The sequence below is a fragment of the Benincasa hispida genome, chromosome 12, assembly GCF_027475165.1.
Source record: "Benincasa hispida cultivar pf3 chromosome 12, pf3_genome.v1.1, whole genome shotgun sequence".
In the NCBI taxonomy this organism is placed as follows: Eukaryota; Viridiplantae; Streptophyta; class Magnoliopsida; order Cucurbitales; family Cucurbitaceae; genus Benincasa; species Benincasa hispida.
This window is the reverse complement of record NC_143489.1, coordinates 86,621,485-86,632,034: the sequence shown is the minus strand read 5'-3', so window position 1 is coordinate 86,632,034 and position 10,550 is coordinate 86,621,485.

Sequence of the window (10,550 nt, the reverse complement as noted above, 5' to 3'; positions counted from 1 at the left end):
AGTGCCAAACATCTCGTCCAATTAATTAAAGTAACATGTGTTGAAATCATTTTTTGTCGCTTATTGTGACAATTTTGAAATACGTCGCACGCTACTTGCAACAATTAAATGTATTTGTCGCAATTCTACGATCTATCAGTTTTTCGTTGCATGAATAGAGACGAAAGATGTATTTCATCACTAGATATTCATTGCTAACCATCATAATTCTTGTAGTATATATATAACAAAACAAGAGAGTAGAATTTAAATTAACAAACTTCTAAGTTAGGAAAAAGTGGAATATACAAATGATAGAAGTTAATGTGAATATCATTAACTCACATTTATAGATATATTGGCAAATAGTTCGAAAAAAAATAACATATATCAAATATGTTATTGAATTATTGTAAATGTTTTTCTATAATTTTGGCTTAAACTTAATTTTGTATTTTTTAAGTGGATGAGGTAAAAAAATCATATTTATTATTTAAGGTCTAAGTTGATTAAAGAGGGGTATACAAAGGAACTAAAATTATATTTAAATGAGACAGATCCTTATGATATACAAATATGGTTAAGACATACTTAAATTTTTTTATAACTATTACATATACGTACAAAGTACACTTTCTCTTTCCTTGACTCAACTATAAAATTTTTTAAAATTAAGTGGGTTTTACTTGAATAATTATATGTTGGATGACTTTTTAAGAATTTTCTTAAAAAGCATGTGAGTAAACTAATATTATTATTGAGTTTGTGCTTTCTAAGTTAAAATATCGAATTTGAAAATTTAAATGCACTAAGTGCATTTTCTCAAAAAGAAATAATAACATGCATAACAGCCTTACAGTTATAATGCAATCATTAGAAAGGAGGGGAAAAAATAGATTGGGCCAGTTTCGTTTTTCTCAACTAGATTGGGATATTCATCCTTGGGCCATGGGCACTTTAAAGCCTGTATACTAATGGGCTAACTACATAAATTCTCAATTTTAATGGAATATTGTAGAAGTAGACTATTTAAGACATTTTATCACATTTTAAGTAACGATTATTTGATTGACCATTCTTAAAAGTATAAAAACCAAAGTGAAACAACCTACTATTTTTAGAATAAACATAAAATTTGAATGCTATTATAAATATTATAATAATATTTAGATATTCATTGTTAGTGTCCCAAAGTCATGTATCACTTTTCATGTTGTCCATATGTTTTGTAATTATTCATGTTTAGTGTTCATGTAAGTACACATCCTACTGGCCACTTTGTCTATAAATAGTGTCATTTGATGGATCTTAAAATTACACATACGTTGGTAAAAAATCCACTTCAAAATTCCACTAACTTACAATTTTATGATTTTATGATTTTAGTTATTTATGTGTTTAATTATTTTATTTTATATATTTAATATTATTATATAAATATATTATTATATTATATTTTCTCCATATCTGTGTTTCCGTTGTGCTCCTCAATTTCATAATACGTTATCATCACGAGCTCCTATCGTTTTCCCGCTAAAGGTGGGTCATAAAAGTATGTCAATTTTTGTGAAATCCCGAATTTTATCTAATTAATTTAGGTTAAAGCTTGGTTAATTAAGAAGCTTGTAGGAAAAATAAAAGAGGAGGAGAATATCTTAAGTGTTGAAAAATTGAACCTTAAAGATTAAACATTAAGTTTTAATGATTGGAAGTTTTGAGTAATAAAATTTAACTAAGTGCCAACATATAAACACCTTGTGTTGATGAGTAATATGCGACCAAGGTCAATTGAAGTAAGTGTGGTGCTTGGCAATGCCCATGTTGGACGCATGAAGGCCCATGCATTGGTAGGAGGCATGGCTAAGCTAGGCATCATGTGTTGGAATGTGATGCTTGACAAAGCAAAGTGTGAGCGTCGGGTAGCCATGCGATGGCATGAGGTCGTTGGCCAAGCGTTGGTGTGAGTGGGCTGCTCATGCGGAGGAATGTAGTTGGGCTTTGGCAATAGCCTAAAGCAAAGCGATGAGCTAGGCAGACACTGGTCTAGGGGCATGCAGCCAGGCAAGGTACTGGTGGACGCGCATAGGCTGTTTGCAGGGAGTGAGCGCTCAGATGCACGTGTGGAGTCGAGTGAGCATGAGCGCAAGACGCCGAGTGTGAGGGCATTTGGGCGTTGCACGAGGGGTGAACACATGGTTACATGGATATAAGTGTGCAAGGCGCTGAGCGTGTGAGGAATCCATGCGATGGCTAGGTTGTTTTGGAGGTTAGAAGAGGCCTCATGAGCGTATATAGCAAGAGTGGCCTAGACGTGAAGGTTGCCAATGGATGTGTGGTATGCGACAGCCTAGGTGGAGGAGTTGAGCGCATGATTATGTGATGAAGGCCATCATGCACTAAGTAAAAGCCATCGTGCATCAAGTAAAGGCTATTGTGTATCAAGTAAAGGCCATCGTACATCGAGTAAGGCTCAGATGCGAGCAAGGAAGCACTTGGTTACTCTTTTAAAAATCTTGAGAAATTAAGGGGTTTGAACAAAATCAGGGTGAAAGGGGGAAATTCAAGAAGGATAAGATGAAACTAAGTTTTTGATAAAGCTTGAGATCCAAGGTATTGGGCTGTTAATTTGTGATTTGAGGGACAAAAGGTGGGAGATATATCAACTAAGTGTTGGACCAATCAAAATTAAGAGCTGTCAACTGGAAATTGAAGGGTGGAATGGAAATAGTTGAGGTGGGTGCACGAAAGAACATGCAAAATGAAACATATACGTTGGCTAAGGGAAAGGAAGACACTTTAGGACCTAGGTGGAAAAGGGTTGGCGTTGGTAACACGAGGTGAGAGCAAATTGACATGCAAACAGGCTAGAGGTGTCAAGTTGGGAAGAACTTTGGACGCTTATAAATAAGGCAGGTTGGGACGATTAACTCTCACAATCCACTAGTGTTATTTAAGTGAAATCGGTGAGAGAGTCCTTAGAAGGAAGTGTAGTGAGAGGTCCTGGGCTGCCATCTCATTGAAGTTCTGAAGAAAGAGGAGCTTGCGTTAGAAGTCCAGTGGCCCAGCTGATCGTATAGGCCTATCACCCAGCCCGAACGGATGCATCCCAGCGTATGTTGCGCGCATCTCACTCCTCAGCACTGCCCTGTGCGAGGTCTACCGCCCATCTACATGCGTCCATGCTCACCTGCGTGCCCAGGCACACCCACCCTGTAGCCCAGCGCCCATCGGCTTGCCAAAATAATCTCCAAAGGACTGTTTTGAAGAAGTTAAGCCTATTTTTAGTTATTTTAAAGGGGGAAGCTGGTCATTCTAATTTTTAAGGTTAATTGAGAATAATTTGGAATTATTGGAAGAATTATGGATTAATTTAGAATTTCCTTAGAAAGAGGAGGAATTCGAAAGAAACAAGGCAAGGATCTGATTAAAAAATTTCCTGAGAAACCGATCAGGAGGAACTATAAGTGATTTATATTTTTGAATTTTTGGATGTATTATATATTGGTACCAGTTTGGTAAATTTTACATGATTTGAAAATATGTTTTCTTGGGTTATAATTATTGTTCTTTTTTTTGGATGTCTCTTCGTGAGTCTTGGTTTGGATATTTGTTCCTATTGGTTTAACTGGAAACTGGAAATTAGATCAGGGATATTATTAACATACTTCGTGGACATTTGACTGGAATTGTCAATATGATCTGGTTGGGATTATCAACGTACTCGAGTATATCTAGTAGGAATTGTCAACATGTCACATTCGACAGGTTGTTTGGGGTATTGAAAATTGTTTCCTCAAATCAGTTTATGGGATTTGTTACATAATTAAAGGATTATGTAATCATGTCAACTTTGTCTCATTTATTAACTGAATGTATATATGTTCGATGGTCGTATATGTTGTGATATTGCTTTCCCAAAAATGTTTTGGAAGCAAATAATATTGCTAATCTTTTCCAAATGTTTTTCTAAATCTTCCCCCCTCCCAGGTATTAAAAGAGGGTGATAGAATTGGCTTAGGACCAGTCGACAGGTGATTGTGGAAATCATTTTGTCTTAACAGCTATATTAGGAGGGTTTAGACACATGATGGCAATGTAACTTCATAATTTGATAAACGATAATGTATTGTATAAAATATTCTTGACTGAAGTAGCGCAGTTCCATGTGAACTTGAAGTTCAGAAAATAATTCATTTGCAAAATATAGCAAATCAATTACTAGAATTTATAGATGCAAAGAAAGTAACTAGGTCACATATGCTAGCTACAATGTTTCATTGAAAATTGATATCTCAACACAACAAGTTGTTACTAATGAGTCTGGAACACATTAGAAACGTGGTAGACCAGTGAGTTCCAAAGATAAAAATCCTCGACAACGAAAAATAATAAATAGTGAAAAATACTTGGTTAAGGATGTAAATACCCATGAAGAAATCCTCGACATGACTAGTGAGGAAGATGAAATACCTAATGATAATAATGAGATTTCAATAAACTATGTCATGTCAGAAAAAAGATGGAATCATACTAATGTAATTATTGACAACATTTTGCGTATAATATTGCTCTTAATATTATATCTGAAAATGAGGATCCTGAACCAAAATCTGTTGAAGAATGTTGACATAAAAAATATTGACTTTAGTGGAAAAAAGCAATCGAGGCAAAATTAAACTCACTTTCAAAAGGTCAGGTTTTTGGACCAGTAGTCCGAACACCAGAAAATATTAAACTTATGGGATACAAATGGGTATTTATGAGGAAAAGAAATGAAAACAATGAGGTCACAAGATATAAAGCAAGACTAGTTGCACAAGGTTTTTCACAAAGACCTGGTATTGATTATGAGGAGATATATTCTCCAGTGGTAGATGCAATTACACTAAGATATTTAATTGGCTTGACTGTATATAAAAGTCTGAATATGTATCTTATGGATGTAGCCACAACATATTTCTGTGGATCTCTTGATAATGATATTTATATGAGAATACTAGAAGGATTTAAGGTACCTGAAACATATACATCAAATTTTTGGGAATAATATTCAATAAAATTACAGAGATCACTATATGGATTGAAACAATGAGGATGGATGTAGTACAATCGTTTGAGTGGATATTTATTGAAAGAAGGATATCAAAATAATCCAATATGTCCTTGTGTTCTTATAAAGAAATCACAATCAGGTTTTGCTATTATAACGGTATATGTTGATGATTTGAATATAATTGGAACTATTGAAGAGATCTTAAAGGCAATAGAATATCTTAAGAAAGAAATTGAGATGAAAATTTTCAAAAAAATAAAATTTTATCTTAGTTTGCAAATTAAACATTTAGCAGATGAAATATTTATTCATCAGTCAACTTATACATAAATTTTTTTGAAAAGATTTTATATATACAAAGCACATCCATTAAATATTCCAATGGAAACACACCATTAAATATTCCAATGAAAGTTCGTTTATTGGATATAAAGAAAGATATATTTCGGCCTCGAGAAGATAATGAAGAACTTCTTGGTCCTGAAGTACCATACTTAGTGCAATTGGTGCACTTAGTATCTTGCAATAGTTCTTCTCCTACAAAAAGACATTGGAAACAGAATTAAACGTATACTCTGTTATCTCCAAGTAATAATCGATATGGGTTTGTTTTATTCAAATAAATCAAATTTTGATCTAATTGGTTATGCAGATTCCAGATATTTATTTGATCCACAAAAAGTTATATCTCAAATAGGTTGTCTGTTCACATGTGGAGGAACTGTTATATCATGGCAATCGGTGAAACAGACTATAACAGCCACTTCCTCAAATCATGCTGAAATTCTTGTAATTCACGAGGCTAGTCGAGAATGTGCATGGCTAAGGTCAATGACTCAGCACATTCGTGAAACATGTGGCTTGCCTTCTAATAAAAATCTTCCAACAATATTATATGAAGACAACACAGCTTGCATAGCCCAAATCAAATGATGATATATTAAAGGAGATAAAACAAAACATATTTCACCGAAGCTTTTCTACACTTATGATCTTGAAGAAAATGTCGATATCACTGTACAACAAATTTGTTCAAAGGATAACCTGACAGACTTCTTTACAAAGACATTATCAACCGCGACTTTTGAAAAATTGGTGCATAACATTGGAATGCGGCGACTCAGAGATCTCAAGTGATGTTTTCTTGAGGGGAGTAAATATATTGTATTCTTTTAAGAGTACGTATTATATGAAATATGTACTATTTTTCCTTCAATAAGGTTTTTTCCCATTGGATTTTTCTTAGTAAGGTTTTAACAAGACATATTTCATATTTATATATGGGCATCTAAGGGGAAATATTATAAATATTATAATAATATATAGAGGCCCATTGCTTAGTGTCCCAAACCCATGTGTCACACTTCAGTTATCCATATGCTTTGTAATTATTCATGCTTGGTGTTTATGTAAATACACATCCTACTTGTCACTTTGCTTATAAATAGTAATATTTGGTGGATCTTAAAATTATACATACATTGGTGAGAATTTCACTCCAAAATTCCACTAACGCTATATTTTTCAATTTTAAAATTATACATATATCTGTATTCTCGTTTTGCTCTTCAATTTCACAACACTATATTTTTCACAAATAAAAGAAAAGTACCATCCAAAAAAATATAAATAAAAATATTAAATATAAAAACGGAAACTTTGTAGAGACCGTTGGGGAAGTGAGGTTTTTTTGTTGTTTATTTTGTTTTTGATTGCAAACTTATCCTTTTGACACATAAAATACAAAATACATTCGAATGTTTTGAAAATATTTTAGGGGCTTCAAATTTAGGATGAGCCAAAAGCTTATAGCAAATGAAATATATAATAGTGTAATTAATGAAAGTCGTTGTCAATGAGCAAATCAACTTCAGGCTTTTTAATTCCTACATATCTTCTTGTTGGTCGGCAATTATTGAATCCTTAAACTACAGCCTTTTTATTTTTAGACTCTATTTTCATCCCCCTGATGCATTGTCTACTTTTGGCCATCATTTTAGATTTTTTTTAAAACAATTTTCTGGTTTATTGATGAAATATTTTTAGGAAAAAAAATCTTGTTACTTCCAAAATTATGAATTATGTCAATGGCAATTTGAATATGTGTGCACAATAAACATTAATATTTACACGTATCATCAGGTTTATTGGAGAAATAAGGCTTTTTTTTTTAATAAATTAAGAAAAATAATTGGTTAAAATTAGGAAACAAGATTGTTTTTTTAGATTTATTGGAATGCATCTCTGAAGAGATACAGACACAATCCTCTATTTTTTTTATTATTTAACAGAGGACGTATTTTATAAAAAAAAAAATTAAAAGAATTGATTTCCAACCACAATTCTCAATTTTTGTCCATTTTCATCATTTTTTTCCTTAATAAACTATCTACCATAATTTTTTTCCCCCAGATCATCCAACAGCTACCCCATTTCTTAACCCATATTTTCTCCATTTCCTCCATCTAACATAATTTCTAGCTTTTATTAATTTTATAATTACTGTTATAATTATTATTTCTATAATTGGTACTCCACATTCTTTTTATTAAGAATTAAATAGTTTTATTTCATTTTAACTCTATACTTTTAAATAAAATTTAAACTTAATCCTTTAAATTAGTTTTGAATATAATTATTAAATTTATCCGAGTATTAATAGTCTCTTATATACATATGCAACTTTGTATTTTAATCCTAATAAAATTTTAGGATCTGTTTGATAATTATTTTTTTTATTTTTTTAAAACTAAATTTGTTTGGTAACTAATTGAATTTTTTATTTTTACCATCTAGATTATTTGGTTCATTTACAACAATCACTACAAGAATTTTGGGCTAAACCGACATTAAAGGACTTTAATGTCGGTTGCAACTGAAGTCCATAATCCATTGAAGCCCTTTAAACCGACATTGAAGCCCAGAATCTATGTCCGTTTTTTTTTCAATTATTGTCCTTTTTTTTTAAAATTCCGTTGTCGAATCCATTTTTAGTATCGGTCAAAAATTTAAAAATGACATTATTTGTCTCGTATTGGGTCAGGAAATGTCCGTCATTGTTTTTTAGTAAAAAATATATAAAAAAAAAATTTGCATGACAAGCCATCAATATTTGTCTTCCACCTATGAATTCATTGAACTCAAACATAAAATATAACAATACACAAAACAATATACTCTACCACAAAACTAAATATAAAGTTACCTGCAATAAAGCACACTTCTATAATAATTTATCCACAAACAAGAATTAATATTTTCAATCCATTATATATACTCATCAAATATGAAATAAACACACTATGTATATCGATAACACACTTTCATAGAACAATAATTATAATTATCAACCACCTCTATAATAATCATTTCTCTCATTCACAAATATCAGTTAATACTTCCATGAATACTTACACCAAATACCCCATAAACAAAAAAATTATATATAAATCTTCCAATAAACAAATCATGGTTAGATAAATTTGCATTCATTCTAAACTAGCATTTACATTCTATTGAGACAAAAAACAAGAAGTACATCCTTATACAAATCGGCCAACAAAACTTGCCCATTGGGTTTGAATTACGTCAATCTCTCCTAGGTTATATGCAATTTTTTGTATTGAACTACAAAGAGAAAAAGAAAAGATAAACTCAACATAGGTTTACATCCATTTATTAAATTAAAGCTAGTATATAAAAAATAAATAATTTACGTATGAGGCTAGTAATGGGAGTAGTAGGATTATGCACTATTTCGTGTATATACTTTTGCACATAGTACCCGCATCCTACAGAATCTAATTGAGGGAGCACTGCATATAAAGAAGTTGAAAACAATTATTCTTATGTTCGAATGAACATAAATTGTTAGAAAATGAATGCAAATTTACCTTTACAGGTTTCCATTTTGGAGAAGACCGATGGTGTTGGAGATCGTATTTGGCTTGCCATGTTTTCAACCCACTACATAGTTTGAAAACAATAGTTAAACATAAATACTTCAATTAAGAGCTAAGAAAGTTCAATTACACTTATATATTTATAACTCCATGAAAATCCTCTTGAACCTTACTTTGAATAAAGTCCAAAACATAAACACAATTTTCTTGTAGATGATTATAATTAATATCCAATGATAACTATAGTAAGCAACAATTTTGAAATATTAGTATGTGTATAATGCAAATTAAAAATAACTAAAGAACTTGTAGTTACTTACCCTGTGTTATATGAAATAAGGACTATTTGGTCCAAATTAGCCAATTCTAGTTGGTTGGCTAAATTTTTGGATCGAATATCTTAAGACTTCACGTGTGGTAATATTCTTGCTTGATCAATTATAAAAAACTTCTTCGTAATATCACAACTACATTCATCCCAAAGATACCTAAACAAAATAAAAGTTATTATTTAAACATGAAACAAAATACGTGAGTGAATCTAGATGAGTAATACTTACGTAATGTATGTCAAAATACACATGTAACCTATTTCAACCATATTGCAATATTTGATCAGATCATCGCAGCCTAAATAAACAAATTTGTCTCTTTCAAATATATGCTCGTTCAAATTGATACGGATCATGTTTACATCGTTCATGTTATGCATGACATGTCCGTTCAAGAGTTTGATGTACCATTGGTGTCAGTATATTTGGAGGACTGGCCGACGCTCTTAATTGTTGAATGGTCCTACCATAACCAAAGTTACAAAAATTTAAAGTACGAAAAATAATAAATAACCAAACACATATACTGAAAAAGAGGCCTACTTCTTTTTCATCAACCATAACTACAAGTTCACGAGGCCATGTTACGAAGTTGCCCATTGCTTGATTTAAGGACTCTATTTTTCCCTTCACAGGAATTGGTATAGGCAAATCTTCTCACATGACAACGTCAATTAGAACTTTAACAAGCATTACATATCATTATCAAATATTGTGACTACTGCAACAATATTATCTACAGTTTCTATAGCTAAGTGACATGGTGTCCCCTTAATAAATTTAAAAGAACTAATGTCATGCATGGTTAAGCACAATATGATTAAAATTTAAAAGTCACGTCAAATAAATTACCTCCAAATCTTTTTTAGGCATCTTCTCAGTATCTTCTTCTTCAGATGCACTTAGTGCGACAATTTCAACAGATGATTTAGACCGCTGAGATTGTCTGCTATGAGGTTTTTCTCTTGACACTTTATCATGTCGAACATTATTTTTATTAGAGCCTCCTTCAATTTCTTGGCTCATTGAGGACTTTGGTTTTACTAATTTGAAATATTGGGAATGGGAAACAAAATCAGTCATTCCTCTAACACGTCCCCAATGTTCCTCTGTACCCAATACTTTGGTCAAAACATCTTTACCTTCATAGACTTCAGCCAATTTATACTGTAAAACATATTACAATTTTCACACAATATTTATATCATCACAAGTTTCAGACATTATATATATGCCATCTTAAACTTTGCACAATATAAACTTACAATTCGATTGGCACATTCT